The sequence below is a fragment of the Suricata suricatta genome, chromosome 1, assembly GCF_006229205.1.
Source record: "Suricata suricatta isolate VVHF042 chromosome 1, meerkat_22Aug2017_6uvM2_HiC, whole genome shotgun sequence".
Classification (NCBI taxonomy): domain Eukaryota; kingdom Metazoa; phylum Chordata; class Mammalia; order Carnivora; family Herpestidae; genus Suricata; species Suricata suricatta.
The window spans coordinates 249,216-265,512 of record NC_043700.1 but is presented as its reverse complement, the minus strand read 5'-3'; the positions used below and the strand labels follow the sequence as shown (position 1 = coordinate 265,512).

Here is a 16,297-nt window from a genome sequence, read left to right as displayed (position 1 = left end):
GGCGCGGCTTCCAGGGTGAGTGAGGCCCGGGCGTCTGGTGTTCAGAGAGGAGACGCAGTTGTGTGTCATATGGTGTCGGAAGCTTGCGGGATGGAGGCCAGCACCGAGCGAGGTCCCGTCTGAGGCCAGCCTGGAGCTGCGCCGCTGAGGATGGACAGGTGTGTGCAGGTGTGTGAAGGGAGGCTGTGCCAGGGCATGGGTGGGCAACGCCCTGCTAACTCGGGGCGTGGAGGGCAGTCATGAGTCGTCGTGGCTGAGCTTGGACGTGGGACCAGGCGGGGCGGCTCCAGGTCCGCGAGACGGGAGACACGGAGATGACCACACGGAGGCGGTGTGAGTACCAGCCGTGTGTGAGGAAGACTGTGTCCTCTACGTGGGGACCCTCGACCGTGCAGACAGCCCCCCTCGCATGCCCCCGCACGCAGCTCCAGAGAGCACAGGCCATGATGAAATTCACTTTTCTAACTGGGTTTGCATCAGGTCAGTCTAAGTCCCTACAACACGAGTGACAAAACTGAGTGCACACCAGCCTGTGTGTGTGAAGGCTTTGAAACGGTTATGTTTCTCAATGGAAGACCCGGAAATGGAGTAGGCTATTCCACGGTTTGCAGCCTGGACTTGATGACATTTTATAGAACGCCTCTTGAGGTCCCCCTGGGAAGGAGCAGCGTCAGTTAGCCTGTGTAGGTGGCATCCACCTGACCTGCCGTAGCACCGTGTCCGGGCCAGAGAAGGAACAGCGGAGCCTTGCCCGGGTGATCAGAGCGCCTGCAAGGCTGGGCAGGCAGCCACCGCTCTCTCCAGACTACGCGAGTCCGTGTTTGCGGCGTGTCTGCGGCACTAAGCAGCTTGCAGACAGCTCGGCACGGTCCACATCTGTAACGCACTGGGCCCAAATTATTAACCAAAAAAACAAAAACAAACAGAAAACCTCTCTCATTAGACAGTTCTCTTTGATTCCAGTCTCCATAGAAACCGGATATTCAGAAGCGTTAAGATATTTTTGTCTTTGGGGTATTTGCGTGTCTTGGAATTTGGACACGTGTGGAGACAAAAAGCCGGATGCCTCAGCCAGCGGGTGACACGTGGCCTGGGGACATCACACCGGCCACTGAGAGGCACCTTAGAAACAGGAGCAGCGGTTGCTACTGTTGAGTGGCAGATTCGATGTTGAACCTGCAGAGTGACAAAACCGTGGAGAAGCTTCCTGAAAACAGGCAGCTCTGAAATTGCCTGGCTGGGGGGAGAACTGGAGTCTGCTTTATAAACCAGGAGTCAGCACATGTGTGCAGGCACGTGCGTGTGTGCGCGGGCAGGGTGCTTGCACGTGCCTGTGTGTGGGCATGTGTGCGTGCATGTGAGTGTGTGTGGGCATGTGTGCGTGCATGAGCGTGTGAGTGTGTGCAGGCACGTGTGCATGAGCATGTGTCTATGTGTGTGTGTGCATGCATGTGTGTGAGTGTGTGCAAGCATGTGCGCAGGCACATGCATGGGGGGCATTGTGTGTGGGCGTGAGCATGTGTGAGTGTGTGTATGTGCGTGTGTGTGCAGGCATATATATGTGCACATGCGTGTGTGACTGTGTGTGTGCATGTGTTGCATGCACGGGGCATGTGGGTGTCCGTGTGCGTGCATGTGTGTGCACATCGTGCGTGTGCGGGTGTGTGTGTGTGAAAAACACATAAAGAGACGCGAGCAGACAGCATGTCCAGGGTCAGCAGCGGCATCTCCGCCGCCAGGACCCGGAGCCCGTGTCCCGAAGCACACACCCGAGGGCCGGGTGGTCTTCAGGGAGGATTTGCTGCCTGTCATTTGTGTTCAGACTAGAACGAAAGCTCCTTTTCTTAAATGTGTTGAAGGCAGAGATTTTCTTTGCCTTCAAAAAATCAATTCCTTCGTCTCAGGAGGCCAGAGGCTGGCTGTTCACACATGGGGACAGTCCTGCTGGCTCCCAGGGCCAGCTGTGAAGCGAAGCCAAGCCACACCAGGAGCGTCAGACCCAGTGACATCAGGGGGGTGGCGCGCCCTGGCGAGCACCCACTTCACAGAAAGCAGATTCTCAGATAAAGCATCTGCACGTGTCTGGACTCCAGGGGTGGGAAAGAACTCGGTGGGCGACTTCCACTGCACCTTGTCTCCGTCGAATTCGCTGTGGGCTCAGCAGGCTGTCCCTGTCCTGGGGCGCAGTGAGGAGCAGGCTCAGTCATGGAAGGCAGGGTGGGAACCAGTGAGCAGAGCGAGTGGAGCGCGGTCAGAAGCCGGCGGTCTGCTCGGAGCTCCGTGCGCAGGGCCTGCGGACCCTCCCGGCCTTGGTCCCCCAGTCCTGGGGACACCGTGCGCGCCTGGTCACAGTGAAGCTGCACCCGGACCGCCGGAGGCTGCCCTTCTCTGGGGCCCCTGCTTGTTCGGAAAGCACTGCCATCAGGGGGCATCTGGGGGCTCGGGGTGAGCCTCCGATTCTTGATCTCAGCTCAGGTCATGATCTCACAGTATGTTTGAGCCTCACATCGTGCTCTGTGCAGACAGTGCAGAGCCTGCTTGGGATTCTGTCTCTCTGAAAACAAACAAAGAAACAAAATTTAAAAGGGGGAAAGCGAGCAAGGCCGTCAGTGACGACTTCCGCTCAGGCTGAGTCTGGGAAAGAGGGTCTGGCTTGGACTCAGGGCCGCGTCTCACGGTGTGAACCCATGTGTGTGCACCGGTGCCTGCGAAGCTCGTGGCCTCCGGGGCAGGAGGGAGCTGCCTGCAGAGCGCCGTGCCCGCAGCCCTGGCGGAGCACCCGGGCACCAGGCTGCGCTCAGCTCCGGGCGGCCAGCCCGGTCAGGACGGTGGGCAGCGGTGGGGACACCGCAGGGGCCCAGCTCGGAGAGCTGGTTTCAGCAGCCTGCGCTCGGCCAACCCTCAGGTGACGGGGGCTGCGGGCAAAGAGCCCTCTTTCGTCCACTGTGATCCCAGCTTTGGGGAGAAGAGCTGACAACAGGATGGGGGCACGTGGACTGTCCTATTGATGCCTGATGGGAGTGGACCGGGGAGTTGGGTGCTGGAACGTGGCCGCTCATGCCCTCCTCCCAGGACAGACCCCTCCCTCAGCCTGTGCCCCTCCTCAGCGGCGCTCTTGGGGCGGATTGAGCCCCTGTGTCCCCCCACCCCCGCCGTGCGCTCCCTGAGCCACCCCCCCCCACCCCGGGACTCAGAAACCATTTCTCGCCTCATTCAATGTCACTTCCCCTGGGAAGCGTTTCTGGACCCCTAGCCCTAGGCAAACTCACCTGGAGAGTCGCTGCGTGAGTGTGCAAACTGCCCTCCTGGTAAAACTTACCTTGGTATTTCTCTTTAAGTAGGCTCCGTGGCTCACGGGTGGGTCTCGAACTCACAAACCTGACATCGAGTCATGCGCTGTGCAGACTGAGCCGCTGGGCGCCCCCTCACTATTTACCGTTGAGTCTAAGTGTCCCAGGGGAGCAGTCCGTGCCAGGGAGGCAGGCGGCGGGCCTGTCTCGCTCACGGCCCTCCCCTCAGGGCGGCCGCTGGAGCCCACAGGCTCCCTCAGAGACGCCCGCTGGCCTGGGTCCCGGTCACAGGTCACCCCCTTCAAGGGAGAAACAGCCGACCGTTCTCTCTTCCACGTCGCTCCGAGGAACCTGCCCTTGACTGATGTTCTTTCTAGCAGTTTTCCACGGATGGAGTTTGCGTTTCATTCGGAAACAACCTCATGGCTTTGGGGACAGGCCCTCCCCAAGAAACTGTAGATTCCGCAGTGTCTTGCAAATGGGACGCTTTCTCACCTCTGTGGAAACTGGAGGGCGTGTCTTGTGATCAGGGACAGTGCGGCGGGTTCTGGAGACACATTTCCACGGGCGGGGTTCCCCCGGCCGCCGGCCGCTGGTGTGTACTTCGCCCTTGTACGGGTGACTGAAGTGCACTGGGTCGTCCCACTGTTGTTTAGACCGACCTCGGGTCCACTGTGGGGCCTGAAAATATGCGGCTCGACTGGGAGTTTTATCATGTAATCTTGGAAATGGCCGATTTTAACGGTGAAAACTGCTTTCAAAATTACTACCGGACGCAGCACCTTTTTGCAGCAAACTAAGCTTTCTAATTAACAAAAAATAGTGTCACCAAAGAAACATAAATCACTTTCTTTAAAAAGTAAAAATGTGGGGCCTCTGGGTGGCTCAGTCAGTTGAGTATCTGACTTCGGCTCAGGTCATGATCTCATAGTTCATGGGTTCGAGCCCCGCGTCAGGCTCTGTGCTGACAGCTCGGAGCCTGGAGCTGCTTCTGATTCTGTGTGTCCCTCTCTCTCTGCCCCTCCCCTGCTCATGATCTGTCTGTCTCTCAAAAATAAATACATGTTTAAAAAATTTTTTTAATAAAATAAATAAATAAAAATGAGACAGATCATTGAATGATCTAGAATGCGTATGTGCCTAATAGTTGCCGAACAGGGGGTGTGTCTACTCGCGAACTCCGGAGCCCGCCGAGGGCCCGGCCGAGGGGTGTTCACAGGCGTCTGCTCAGCCCCCACTTCCTCCTGCTCACAGGCCTCGGCCGCAGCTTTCTGTAAACAGTGCCGTTTGTGTCCTGAGCCTCAGGGGCCTCGGAGACCTTCTCCTTCAGTGGAGTTGCAAGATTCCTAAGGGTGTCCTGTGTACACGCAGATTAAATACGTTAGATCAGGCACTTTTCTGCCTTCTTTTCAATCCTGCTTTATTCATTTTGCTGATTTACTTTAAAAATCTAAATTTAGAAGGTAGCCCTCAGGTTAGAGTTACAGCCCACAGGACCGGGGGCCGCGGGAATAGTCCCAGCGAGAGAGCCAGGGCCTGGAGCTCCCCGTGCCTGTTCGACGCGGCGCCCGTGGCTTGTGCAGGCTGTCGGGCGGCGCAGGGGGCTGGGTCCCGCCCCCGGTCCTGCGTGCCTGTCTCCTAGAAACACAGGTTTGGACCCTCCATGAGCAGCTGCAAGCGCCGCCCTGAATACGAACAGGGAAAGCGATGGCACAGCCCCACGCCAACTCCTCCTGACAGGACGGACGGTCCCCTGCAAGCAGAGCCCCAAGCAGCCTCGCTTTGAAGGAAACGGATACGGGGTATTTACTAAAAACGGCACCTTCCGTGCGGGTGCTTTTCTCTTGAGCTTACTCGTCATTTCTGTCCTCTGTGCTGATGCGAAGTCCAGCTGCCTCAGCGAATGGCCAGTGCCGCGGTCCCTCGGCGCCCCATCTTGTCGTCCTGAGGACCCCCCCCCCCCCCCCCCCCCCCCCCCCCCCCCCCCCCCCCCCCCCCCCCCCCCCCCCCCCCCCCGCAGATCTCTCCTGGCGATGGTGACACACGCTTCACTCGCCAGGCAGGCGCTCTAAGATGCAGACAGTGACCCAGCTGGGCAGTCGGGGACACTCGCTCTGTTCTCTGGTCTTCACAGGACCTGGGCTCCCTTCCTGTAATGGCTTTGAAAGGTAGAGAATTTTCAGTTTTTCGTCACTTTGTCACTTAGGTTGGCTTACTGTCCTAAGTATCAGAGCATTTTCCCATAGATGGAAAACACGTTTTGTGATCTTAGGTGAAGTCACTCCGGTGTGTGTTATACCCTTATTTTCATTGTGCTGAGCCTGACGAGATCGCTGACACTCCGCTGTTTCTAACCTTCCACGGCAGCTGCATCCTCTGGCTCAACCCAGAACATTCTGGCGAGATCTGTCGGGGGCACCACGACAGTGCGTGGGCTTCTGGGCATTAACGAAGCCCTTTCTGCAAAGTGTGTGTAAGTGTGTCAGTGACTTTCCACCGGTCTCTAAGCAAGCTCCGAACCTCCAGCAGAACGTACGTGGAAGGGCCTGGACGTCACACGTCAGGGCTCCAGGTCCCAGTGCGGTTCACTCAGCCCCCCACGGACATGGCAGTGTGCGCAGGCTTGGCAAGGGCACGCCAGGGCATCTTGAGCCCCAGGCTCGAAGAGGGAGGGGCGGGGGGAGCTTGAAGGGATCCCGGGCAGAGGGGAGGAGGGATCCGCCTTCGGCTCCGCAGGGCACCTGGGCTCTGTGACAGAGTGTGCACCCCAGAAACCCCGCTGCAGCAGGCGCACCCGCTGGGCGCCGTGCTCTTCCGAGACCGAAGTGGTGAGGGTTGAGAGATGTCGCCTGTCACATTTGTCACATGGGTCTCATTCCACTTTTGAAGCATGATCTGCATTATCCATAATTAATACTGCAACCCAGGTATCCCCGGAAGGTGTTCTGTTGAGAACACTTGTTTGTCCCTGTCGGGAGAACTGCACGTGGACCTGCACTCGTTTCTCCCTCCCGTTAGCAATTAGCTGCGACACCAAGCGTGTGTTATGTGTAAAATTGATTAATTGCGTGCAGACACGAAATCGTCGGCCCAACTCCCTGACCGACCTGCCAGTTCGTCTAGCGCCTCTCTGGTGGCATTTTAAATTCTTCTGTCTTCCTAACGGGGAGCCAAGAGTGCCGAGGAAGGCTTGGTACCTCGACACCCATTCGCATCTAAGGGACTGAAGTCAGCACCGTCAGCGCCCCCAACCCGTTCGGAGGGCGGGGCTCTGAGAGCACCCCAGGCGCGGCGGGAACGGTGTGGGACCCTCCAGGACCTGAGGTGGCTCCCACAGTCCAGGTGTCTCTCCCCATCGCTGCCCCCGGAAACCCGGCACCACCGGTGTTTGGGGACGGAGCCCATGCGTTTACAAGGATTTTATACCTAAGGACACTTACCACACACACCATAGCTGTTGCCCTGCACCCAGGGGCCTTGTACTGAACTCGTGTCTCATAACTGGTTGTTGGGAAGACACCAAACTTTCAGTTCTGATTTTTTAAACAAATATGAATGGGCTTTTAAATTTTCCAATTGAAAAATGTTGATCTGCACACTTGCTAGGGCTTTGTGTTACCTTCTGTTCTCCTCACAACAGCCCTTAAGGATTAAGATAATAGGCTTTCACCGACGAAGTGAACGGGGTCACGAAATTTGGAGCAACACCCCCCACCCGCCGCTGTGCGAGGTGCAGGAGGGGATGTGATGACCGGGTCTTAAGTCACGGGAATGCAGAGTCTTACTCCTTTCTCTAGGTTCTGTGGATACTTCCTCTTCCTTTTCTAACACGTTGGGTTAGGGCAGCCTTTCCCCAAGTTTAAAGCTGAAACCCCTGCGCTGTGGCAGCATCTCCTGGAGAAGGCGAGGGGCATGAGGGGTAAGCACCGGTCTTTTAAATCAGAGGATCCCCTCCCGGGCGGGGGCTTCAGCGTGGCCCCAGGAACCGGACAGCAAGTGTGCTTTCTCCTTCACTAGACCTTCCATGCGTCTCCGAGCTGATAGGGACACAGAAAACACGCTGTCTGTGGAACATAAGAGGCAGGGTGATATTTGGGGAAGAACTGACATGGGAAACCGCACTCTCCGTCCCGTCCGCATGAACTAGAGCAATGACCCACCGGCGAGTGCGGTGGAGGAGGAGGAAGGGGCCGGCCGAGTCCGTGCTGGAGGGAAAGCAGGTTTCCCCACCGTTGTGTCAGGCAGAGACGAGTTAATGTCACTCCTCCGCTGCTGCAGTTCGGGCCTCAGGATGGGTCCAACCGTGCGGGTTGCTTGGCAGCAGGTGCCGTGGGAGCTGGAGGCCGCAGGCCTGAGCGGCGGCGGCGAGAGGCTGGGCCCCGTCCAGAGAAGCCTTATCTCTGTGACACACGCCAGCTCCTGCCCCACGGGCCCAGCGGCACAGGACTCGCAGGATCTGCTCTGCTGTCGAAGGACGGATCCGAGAAGAAAACGGTACTTTGCAGCCGATGATGTGAGCTGTCGTGGCGCCTCATCCCGTCACACGAGGAATTCTAAGCGACGGTAACAAGCAGACCACAGACTACACCCGAGGCCGACTCGGCGGTTTTATTCACTAACGGTAACGCACAGCAGGAACTGCTATGTTGTGTGCTTTGTAAAAGCCACGCAGGAAGAGAAGGGCCAGGATCATTCTGCGTCTAGATGGGTGCCCGTGGTCCTGGGATCCTCTGGGCGCCCGCGACGCGGCTCCTCCGACCCCAGCGGGTCACACAGGTCCCGGCCAGCCCTGCTAGCGCTCCTGCCCCAGTGACTGTTGGTGGTCTGGGCATCACTGGGCGGTGGGGATGCAAGAGGCTTAGCCCCAGTCTGGGACCCGGGCCCGCGAGGCGTCACCTCACATCCAATGCCCAAGTCTGCTTGTGTTTCCTGGTGAGTTTGCTGGTGTCACAGGCTGGCTGACCAGGCTGTGGCAATGTCCAGCCTGCCGTGAGCACCTGCCACTCCAGGAGGGACCCCTCGGGAGCAGGTCTGGAGCACCGGACTAGGAGGGGAGACAGGCAGAGACAGGAGACGTGTCCTCAGCGACAGGTCTGATGCCACAGTTGGAGCTCTTTCACTAAGTTCTTGTGATTTTTTTCTTTCCATTTTGTGACCTGGGAATTGCAGAGGGGCGGTTATCGTCCTGGGGCACGGAGGACTTCTGGTGGTCGTCATGAGGACGTCATAAAGAATCCTTCAGGCCCTATGATAATTAGAGTCCAAACTAGAAGAAAGACATCCCAGGGTCATACAGGGATACAGAGAGTCCGCAGAATGCCACTGCGTGTCTCCGAGAGCCACCTTCTCAGAACAGGAATTGAGCAGTCACTGAATACTTGAATAATTCTGTGCATCCCCGTCCCCAGAGACTGAGGAAGGGGACGGAACTGGGCCGGGCTGGGGGTCCAGGAAGGGGCTGCTGGGCTTCCTGGAACATTTCCAACACCCTCCTTTCTTACCTCAAATATGTTCACACCACGACTCCTGCCTGGGAACCTGAAGACGGGGCGTGCTGCCAGAGCCCGTCCTTTCCGGGGCTTCCAGCGATGCATCAAAGCCTCGTGGCAGAAGTAGCAGGAAGAGGACAAGTATAGTAGAAAGAAACTGGTGGCTTCCAAGCCAGAATTTCCAGGGAAGATATTAGAGTAAGCTTTACAAACTGTGTGTGTGTGTGTGTGTGTGTGTGTCTCGAGCCCACGAACCGTGAGAGCACGACCTGAGCTGAAATCACGGGTCAGATGCTTCACTGAGTCCCCCAGGCGCCCCGAATTCTGTGATGTTAGATTCCATATATTAGCGAGGTCAGGAGTATTTGTGTTTCTCTGTCTGCCTCACTTCACTTAGCTGAATGCCTCAAGGTCCATCCATGTTGCCGGAAATAGTAGGGTTTCCTTCTTCCTTATGGCTGAATAGTATCCAACTCCAGTCCCGCCGGCGACGGGCAACTAGGTGGGCTTGAGTCTTGGCTGCTGTGACCACTGTGCTGTGAACATGGGGGCGCCCATGTCTCTGCAAAGAACCGATGGATGTTGTGTCCTGCGGCCGCATACTCAGGAGTGGAGATGCCAGATCCCAGGGTTCTGTCTTCAGAATTTTGAGGAACCTCCATGCTATTTTCCATAGTGGCTGCACTGTTTGCGTTCCCTCGGTTTCTGAAAGGTGACGAAAACGAGGACGCTTGGAAGCTTAGTGCCCTGGGCTGCCCTGCGCTGGCCTAACGCTCTGCAGGGCACACGTGTCACGGGCTCCGGGTCCAAAGGGAAGAGCGTCAGAGATGCCGTCCCGCCAAGGAAGGGGCAGTGTGGGGACCTGGTGATGGGCTCCTGGATTCGCCTCTCTTCCAACTTGGCCTCCACAGTCACGTGTGACCTCAGTGCTTCCCCAGGTCAGCAGACCCCAGACCCCTCTGCAGCCTGGTCTCCAGAGCCAGAGCTCTGCCGGCCCCACCCACACAGCTGCTCCTGAGAGCCCCCGCTTCCTGTGGCTCCACCTGCCCATCCACCCTGCTCACCTCCCCCTGGAAGCACCCCGCACGGGCCTGGGCGCTGGCCTTCCGTTCCCCCGCTCCCCATCGCTGTGGCTCCTGGGCAAGCCCCAGCCCACGGACTGGGTCCCAGGCCCACCCGGCACATGCGTGCACTCCCTGGCATTCCCGGAATTCCTGATAGAATGGGAGGGGCTGCTCTGTGTAGCTCACCGGCAAGAGACAGGGAGGGAGACTGCCATGGTTCTCAAAGGGCGTTCCGTGGAGCCCCAGGGTTCCATTGGGTCATGTAGACCGAATGTGGTGCTGAGGCCTCAGAGCCACCACGGTGAGAATCCTGCTGCCAAAAATTACTGGAAATCACTACCCAGCTGGAGGAATGCCAGTCTGACCCTCTGCCCACCGCTTCTTTGCGGTGCTGGGTGGTGGCGGCTTTGGCTCACAGCTCGACCCCCTAGTGGGGCCACCTCCAGACATAACTGGCCCGCCGCATCAGCCCCGGGTCAGAACGGCAAGCAAATCCAGGCCAGCCCCATGTTTCTCTACGAATCTCAGCAGGTTCTGAGAATCACCTCATTTGTTGAAATGGCGTGGACCTCAGGCCTTGAACGCCCCATCCCAGCAGGTCAGGACCCTAGCGTGGCCTCAGTTCTGCAGAGGGACCCCCGGAAGACTGGCGCTCCAGCACCAGTGCCCTTCTGGTGAAGTCTGCTCCTGGGGCCGTCATGAGAGACAACCTCAAATAGTGTCCTAAACAGCGGGGAGTTGTTCTCCCGCGGTCCGGAAGCTACGAGCCCCAAGCCCAGGTTTTGGCAGGGCCCTGCCCCTTCTGACATCTCTGGGACAGAAGCCAGCTCCTGGTGGCTGCAGGGTCCTTGGCAGCACTTGGCTTGTCAATGTGCCCTCCCATCCCCTGGTCCCCACCTGCTGGCCACACGGCCTTTCCCTACATCTCTGTGCAAATCTCTCTCCAAGTTAGGACACCAGTGCCTCACCTGAACTCACTGCATCTGCAGAGACCGAGGTCAGGCGTGAGGGTCCCAGGGGTGCGGCCTACATCACCTGTCCATGGGAGTGAGGTGCAGCGGGCCCTGCATGCCAGGCTCCGTGAGTGAGGCAGGGAACACGGCCTGGCCTCGGGGCCGCCCCGCCCAGGACAGGAGAGCCGTGCCCCCATGGCGTCACCAGCTCCAGACCCACAGCCCGGCGCCCAGACGGAAAACCATCCACGAAGGAATGATGCATCATGGTTGGTCCCTCTGGCCCACCCACAGCTCCCGCTGCCCTTCAGGAGGCCAGTGTGTCGGCCACACGCAGGCAGCAAACTGCTTCTCTCTCTCTTTTTAAAGTTTTTTAATTTATTTTTGCAAGAGAGAGAGAGACAGCATGAGCAGGGGAGGGTCAGAAAGAGGGAGACACAGAATCTGAAGCAGCTCCAGGCTCCCAGCTGTCAGCACAGAGCCCAACGTGGGGTTCGAACCCACAAACCGCGAGATCATGACTTGAGCCGAAGCCGGACGCTCAACCGACTGAGCCACCCGACACCCAGAACCGCTTCTCTTGAGGAGACGTTGGCGCAGAAGCTGGGGAAGCAGCCCAGAGGGCGGCCCTGCTGTGGGGGCTTCTGCCTCCCGTCTCTGCGTCCAGCAGACCTCTGCCTCCCTGCCGCGCGGGCCCAGCTCAACGGCGCTCTCAGGCTCCGCTCCTCCCGGGCCGGGCTCAGGGCCCCCGGCGGGTCCCCGGCCGTCCGGGACTGAACTGAACGCACCACGGTGGCCCCCAGTGGAACTAATCCACGCAGGCCTCATCGCAGGGCACCTGCTGTGCACGAGGGACGCGCCAGAGCCACCATCGTGACCCCCGTGGTGAGGGACGGCCTGCCATCATTTCCCTGGGAGTCGGCCCGGCAGGGAGTCCTAAGAAACTCGGGCACGGCTCGTCACTCAAGGCAGAGTTCACGGCTGCCTGGTGCCGTTCGGCTCGCGCGGTGGGCCAGGGCTCTGTGCTGCCCTGAGTCCCCTCCAGCCCCCAGGCTGCCCCGGGATGCCTCCCTGCTTTCTCCACCCGCATCCACCCCCACGGGGCTTGGAATTCGTTCTCAGTGGCCAAGCGGCGACATAACACTTGATAAATAATTTTAATATCACGTCTGCTGAAATACACTATTTTGTCATGTGTCCCCTTCCTCCTGCCTGTGACGAGTGGCTCAGAAGTGACCAAAGCCGTGGAGTGGCAGCAAACGGAGGCACACGCCTCTGTTGGTGTCTTACTCTACTTTCTCTTAAATATTTGAAGCTTGACTAAAGCCTCGGGGATCGAATAAATGGCTTAGCAGAATCAGAGCAGAGGTGGCCAACCTTCCAGCACCACCTGCCGTCCTCACAGGCTTCCGCTCCAACCTAGCGCCCTAGGGTCCTGTACAAAAGGGGCTGACAGCCGTCTCCTCCTTCCTTGAGGCCATGGCCCCTTCTGACCCGTGTCCCCAGCCCGTGTCTGCAGGGGGCTCACAGTGCCTGGCCGGAGGACCTCACTGGGGACTGCATTCCCTCCACCAGCAGCACGGACACTGTGGCGACCCCTGGGCCCAGGAGCCACGACCTGCCCAGACCCCCGAGAAGTGAGGCGAGCCCACAGCCCCGCCCCAGCCTTAACTCCTCCCCCGTCCAGTCTGCAAAGACCAAGTGTCTCTTCCTCTGGATGGAAGGGATTCACTCAGAGCGGCACGGCGTGACAAGTGACATGCTCAGGGACAAGCCGGGGACTTCAGGTGACCCCCGTGTCCTCTCGCCTCCATGGTTGACAGCTCAGTGAACGAGGGCCAGCCCAGCTCTTTCTGCCTCCCCTTCTTTCTCTGCCTGCTCGGTTGTGACAATGGAATGAGCTTCTCTGGAGATTTGCCACTTTTCCTACATTCATGTCCAGCTCAGCGTTGTCAGCTCATCTGTTAAAACTTCACTTAACAAGCACATACTTGTGACCCACTCTGTGCCAGAATCTGGACGGTAACATGGGGAACAAAAGATTTTAGAAGCTCCCTGCTTTCATAGCAAGTTAGAGTTTGGGGCGGGTCGTACAAGGGAGGGACAGGAGGACGGGTCCACTGCCCGTCCGTGCAGAGGGGCGCGGTGAGGACCGGAGCGGCTCAGAGCTGAGCGCAGTCGTGGGCGGGTGACCTGGCTGTGGGCAGATGGTGGTTGGAAGACCCCGCAGCAGCTGCATGGGGACCTGGGGAAGCTGAGCTGTGCCCAAGAGGGCACCAGCCTGGTGGTGGGTGAGGTGGGAGGGGTGAGGCAGGAGGGGGTGGCAGGCGCAGAGGGTGGAGGCCACTTTTTAGAGCAAATGCAGCAAGGATAAGGTCAGACACGACCACTGAGGCAGAAAGGACACCCTCTCGGGCCAGGTGTCCCGGAGCGAGGGCACAGCGGCAGAATGCATAACTTAAACAAGTGCTCCGCTTACAAGGTTTCGGATTGTGAGGCTCAACAAGTACGGCCCCTGAAGCAGGCGGAGGCACGACAGCAGTGCTCAGCCGCAGACTCTGCAGGAAGTCACCCCCAGGACGGGGCCAGGCTGCCCTGGTTTCAGGAGCCACCGGAACAGGAGGCAGAGAGGGGCCGCCGGCCACAGCCGAGGCCACTGCGGGACGGAGACCGTGTCTGTGCTCACTGCGCTTCATTCTCAAGGCCCAGACCACCTGACGCACGTGCACCTGATGCGCGCACACCTGACATGCACGCCCCAGACACACTTGACACATGCACACCTGACACACACACACCTGACACATGTACACCTGATGCACACACCTGATGCACACACCTGACATGCACACCTCACACACCTGACACACACACCTAACGTGTGCACACTTGACATGCACACACCTGACATGCACACCTCACACACCTGACATGCACACCTGACGTGTGCACACCTGACATGCACACACCTCACACGTGCACACCTCACACGTACACACACCTGACATGCACACACCTCACACGTGCACACCTCACACGCGCACACCTCACACACACTGACACGTGCACAACGTGCAGTGTGGACGTGACAAGAGAGGCAGCACAGCCCTGCTGCTGCCTTGAGCCGCGTCCCTCGCAGCGGTGTTAGTGCCCGTCTGCCCCCAGGTTTGGGTCAGGCCAGCTCACAGGTTCTCACCTTCACACGCATCTGTAAGGCAGTTCCAGAAACAAGTCAGGGGCTCCCATGGCGTCAGGGAAATGTGGGGCGTGATGACCACATCCTGGAAGCCATCTGAAGGTGCCCAAGATTCCTAGATTCTCCCTGAAAAAGGAGTGCTAGTCAGGGCGGCTGCTTTGTGGATGCAGCGCCACCAAGTGGGGCAGCTTGCCGGTCCGTAGAGCACGGCATGTGACAGCGCGTCTGGAGTCGGGTTGGTAAAAGTCAAGCATACCTGTTGCACACGGCCACGCTTTGCACACGGCCCTGCAGTTTCTTTCCTGGGTGCCTCCCTGACCTAAGTGAACACTCGGTCCACCTAACACCCGTGATACACAAGTTCGTAGCAGCTGAAAACCAGAAACACCCCTGTGTCCCTCCCTGGGCGAGCGGCTAACAAGCTGGGGTCTGTCCACACGGCAGAACCCTGTGCAGCCGCAGGAGCGAGGGAATGCAGGCCATGCACACAGCAGCGTGAGCCTCACACGTGTGGCCATGGCTTCACGCATGTGGTGGAAGAAGCCAGACTCAAAGCCGCATGCCGTGCAGTCCTGTCTATACTGCCGTCTTTAAAGGGGACAGAAACCAGATTCCATGCTCACTGGGGGCTGCAGGGGCCCCAGGGACTTCTCGAGGTGTTGCGGGCACCCTGCCCCAGTCACGGTGCTTTTGGTGACTTCGCTGCACACACCTGTGAGATGCTCTGCTTTCTGTGTGGATTACGCCTGGACGACCCGACGCGCAAGAAATCGCATTTTTCCTCCTGATGCTGTCCTGGAGGACGAGGGAATGCGCAGCGCACTGTGTCTTAGCCAGGGAAGCAGAAGAGTGGATCGCCCCACAGCCGGGCACAGAGAAGCCCACAGAGGCCCCGGGAGCAGGCAGGGTTCAGCCTGTGGCACCGGAGGAGGGCCTCACTGGAGGTCAGCATGCCTCTGAGCTCTGAGGGTCTGGGTCATGGCTCTCTCTGGACCGCCGCTTTCCTCCCTTGGTTAGTGAGGTCATAGCCCCGTCCAAGTTTTATCAAAGGTCTTGACTGTAGTGGACTTGGTTCATAGATGGCATGGACGTAGGAGCTGCTTTCACCCAGGAACTGGGTGTAGCATCTGCAGCCGGGCTGGAGGTCGCCCTGCACGAGGGTACCGAACCTGTGCTTGCGGAGCTGCCCCCAGCCTTTAAGCGTCTTGGTCTGAAACCCACTCTGAGGGATGCACGTTCCACGAGGACCCAGAGCGCCAGCAGGTGCAAGCGCACACGCACACCAGTGTCCCCAGCACAGATGGCAGTGGCCTCCGCTACACGGGGCCTCCTGGTCTCCCCTGCCCTGCTGCACACTCTGCTGCTAAACATAATTCTGGGCACCTGCTCAGAATTGAACACAGCAATAGGTCCCTGACTGCAGTTTTAGAGAGCATTTCGGGACCGAGGCCGCATGCGAGCCCTTGGGGAGGGGCCCTGGGGTGCCTGTTCCCCAGCTCACGGGTGAGCTGGAGCCCGCATCCACACAAAGTCCGATAATCCTTTCTGGGACTCAGAAATTCCCGCAGCAGCATGAAGCCCGTCATACGTATTTCCTTACTTGGTGACACGCCCTGTTGTCACGCGTGTCTGTGCCCTCGTGAGACAGGGTGGCTCTGTGTCTGGTACTGTCTCCGCCTCACGTGGTGACCCCATCCTGGCTTCATCCCACTACCAGAGTATAAACTCACTGGGTGCAGATTGGTCTTTTCATCTCCTGCACACACCCTCCTTGATTTTCAGTAAACGATGGCTCCTGTGGCTGAGTACATTTCACTACAGAAGTCGGTTTCAGGTGTAATTCAGCGGCGTCTCCCGAGAAATCTTATAGGGCAGCCTGATGCCCCTTTATGCCCCACAAGTAGGCATTCTGTCTGTGCAGAGTAGAGCTTGCTGGGGGTGAGTCACGGTGACAGTCCCTGTCGCCCTGGCCTTCTGTTTGAAAGGAGCACCACTGATGGATGCTGGATGTTCTAGGTCGATCGACAGAGGGCAGGGGCCAGTTCCCGCCCGCTCCGCCCGGGACCCCACGCCCTGGCCCTGAGCAGTCTCCGCCTGTCCTGAGCCTCTGCCAGCTCCTGGCCGTCTCCACTCTGCCCCAGCCAGCCAGGCAGGGGTGCGGCCAAGCACCCCGTGTCCGGTAAAGAACAGAGCGGCTTCCACTGGTACCAGAAGTCAAGGAGACATTTCCCAAAATGAATTACTTTCACCCAGTATTTGGCGATGTTTCTAGAGTGTGATTTATAGAACGTTTACTTTTTCTAGC

At 58.6% G+C, this 16,297-nt stretch overlaps 1 protein-coding gene across 1 annotated transcript in view; it reads left to right on the top strand.

Annotated features, from left to right (window-relative positions):
- The window catches only part of DLGAP2 (DLG associated protein 2), a 648,525-nt gene that overhangs the window by 463,717 nt on the left and 168,511 nt on the right, over window positions 1–16,297 (top strand). The gene's annotated exons all lie outside the window — the stretch shown is intronic.